Source organism: Colobus angolensis, unplaced genomic scaffold, assembly GCF_000951035.1.
Source record: "Colobus angolensis palliatus isolate OR3802 unplaced genomic scaffold, Cang.pa_1.0 Scaffold75, whole genome shotgun sequence".
Lineage (NCBI taxonomy): Eukaryota > Metazoa > Chordata > Mammalia > Primates > Cercopithecidae > Colobus > Colobus angolensis.
Genome location: NW_012121265.1, coordinates 2889162 through 2892104, shown reverse-complemented (window position 1 = coordinate 2892104; position 2943 = coordinate 2889162). Strand labels below are relative to the sequence as shown.

Genomic DNA, 2943 nt, shown 5'->3' with positions numbered 1-2943 from the left:
ACACACACACACAGACACACACACACACACATACGGGCACAAGGGCTCTTTCTTCTTGGGGCAATCGAGCCAGATCCTTCTTTGGAACACAAAGTTTTCCCCCCACGTCACTAGTGGCTGTGATTCAAGATTTGGTGCGTCGAAGACACACTCAGACCCCGGACGCCGGAGCGGCGATCCTGGGATGCGCCCACCCGTTCGTCCACGCCAGCGCGTGCACACTCACACTCACACGCACACATGCACACGCAGTCTCTACCTCTCTCCTCGAGCTCCGACAAGGAGACAAAAGCGGAGCCCCCAACCCACTGCATTTAAACCCGACCAGACCTGGCTTTAGGAAATTTATAAGCTGACCTCCATCTTGGCTGTTTGGAGAGTGAATTTAAAAAAAAGAAAGAAAGAAAGAAAGAAAGCCTAAAAAAGCCTAACATGTACACAGCCCTCGTTCCCAGTTGTGCTGCTCACTCCCCGCCCCCCACCCCGACACACACTCCCCTTCCCGCACGCCGGGGGGCGCCCGGGGCACCGAAGTCTACACTGGGTCCGGAGACTGTTCTAGGAGCCAGCCCGCAGTGCTCGGGATCTTTGCTGATGTCCAAGTTCATCTCTCGGGGAGACCGAGTTTGAATCGAATCTGTGTGCGCCCAGCTGTCAAATCAGCAAACCTATCACGCCAGACAATGGGCCGCCGCGGAGGACAGAAAAGAATGGCTCGTTTTGATCGAGGGGGGTTAATTGAAAAGGGCACGGGCTTTGGTTGAAGTTTGAGGCCCGGGTGTCAGGGCGAGGAGAAGAGGAAGGAGGAGGGTTGGGCCGCTCTCCATTCAACCACACATCAGCCAGGCGCGCCCCTAGGCTGCAGCGGTTGCTTGCAGGCAAGCTGCACTTTGTGTGGAGTAGCCAAAGAGGGTCTGCGTCTCGGGGCGCGCCCCAAATCCGGAGGACAGCCTACGGATCCGCACTCCTCTTGTGCTGTACGCGTGTTCCTCCGGGGTAGGTATGAGGAGACGGACGCCCTCATCAGACACCCCTCCTCCAATACACACACACCCATAGCCACACCATTCAGGGATCCTCCAGTTCAGTGTATCAGTTTACACTTGGTTGTTGAGTAAACAAAGCAAACATATGTCACATTTTCGCGACAGATGGTTCAAACCAAGGGCTACTTAAGTTCTCTATCTCTAACAGTCTAAGTTACAGGGTGGACTAAGCAGAAATGTAATTAAGTCATCTGATCAGTTTCTTCTCCTTAAAGTGTTTTCCCATATTTTCACGAACAAACCAGATAAATCCTGGTGATGTGGTTTCAGGGAAAGGAGGGCTGAATATGAACTAAGACTTTGTGTGAAGACTCCGTGTTTCTCCCTGGTCACCAGAAACAGAAAACCCTCTTTCATTGTTCCATTTCTTAAGTGGAAGAGAATGTCTTCTTTTGGAAAATCAGTAATTGGAATTTCAATTTTCAGTAGAGGGACTAGTGCTTACCGATGCTGACTACTTGGGATAGTTGGACTACAATGAAGTTTAAGACATCATCCACATCTTTTGTAAATGTTCTTGGTTTAGAAATGACTTTATGTTACCCTATATATTCCACAGAGTTCTTTTGAATCAAATTTTAACAGGGTCGGGGAAGGGTGAACTAAAAGCTCTCCAAATGTAGAATATGGGACTTCTTTTTAAAATACAGATGCCCTCCAACTTATGATGCTTCTACTTATATTTTTAGACTTTACTGTGGTGCAAAAGCCATATACATTCAGTAGAAACCATATTTTGATTATGGACCATACAATCATTCTGTTTTTCACTTTCAGTTCAGTATTGAATAAGTTACATGTGACAGTCAACACTTTACTATAAATTAGCTTCGTGTTAGATAATTTTCCCCAACTGTAGGCTACTGTAAGTGTTTTGAGCATGTTTAAGGTAGGCTAGGCTAGGCTGTGAGGCTTGGTAGTTTAAGGTATATTAAATGCATTTTTGGCCTATGATATTTTCAACTTATGATGAGTTTATCAGGGCATAAGCCTCATTGGAAGTCAAGGAGCATCTGTATTTTTAGCTTCAATAACATATTTCTGAACCATTCACTCACACTAGTCCTTATTAAGTTCGTGCTACTGATGAAAACAGAGCTTTGTTTTGAAAAAGGTAACAATAACCCCCAGAGGCTATAACTGTGTTTTCCAATACAATAGTCACTAGCCATGTGGCTATGTCAATGAAATTAATTAAAATTAAATAAAAGAAAAATGCAGTTCCTCAGTCACATTAACCGTATTTCAAGTGCTCAATAGCTACATGTGGCTGGTGGCTACCATATTGGACAACACAGATATAGAACACTCCCATCATTGCAGCAAGCTATAGTGGACAGCACTACCCTATAATGTTGGTGTGGAATTAGTTAATGTGATATATATATATATAAATTTTTTAGAATAGTAGAATAGTGCATAGAGTGCTTACTTCATAAGCAGCAGCAGTAGTGGGGGTTGTAGTTGGAAGGATAATGATAACGATGATGATGATGTTGACAAAGATGATGATGCCTTGTTAGTCTCTTGTGGAAGTCAAAGAATCCATGAAGATACAGCCCACTTCTGGTATGTCAGGATGAGATCAGCAGGCAAAGAAGCCAAGGAGTAGGAGAACCAATATGTCAAAAGCTGATCTTCCAAGGAAAGCTGTGAACAGAAAGATGTGGCCTGTACTGCAGCCTAAGACTTCTTGCAGTAGGAGCTAATAAAAACAATAATAAAAAAATCACTGCTTTATAACTACATCCAGTAACTTTTTTTTTTTTTTTTTGAGAGAGAGTCTTAAACTGTCGCCTGGGCTGGAGTGCAGTGGCATGATCTCAGCTCACTGCAACCTCCGCCTCCTGGGTTCAAGGGATTCTCCTGTCTCAGCCCCTCCTAAATAGCTGGGATT

General features: G+C 44.8%; 1 protein-coding gene across 1 annotated transcript in view; it reads right to left on the bottom strand.

The window, feature by feature from the left end:
* Positions 1–1082, bottom strand: part of GFRA1 (GDNF family receptor alpha 1) — a 217623-nt gene extending 216541 nt beyond the window's left edge. The window contains exon 1 of the mRNA XM_011927825.1: positions 530–1082. The gene's annotated coding sequence lies outside the window, so the exon portion shown is untranslated. The remainder of the gene's footprint in view (positions 1–529) is intronic.
* Positions 1083–2943: the final 1861 nt, after the last annotated feature.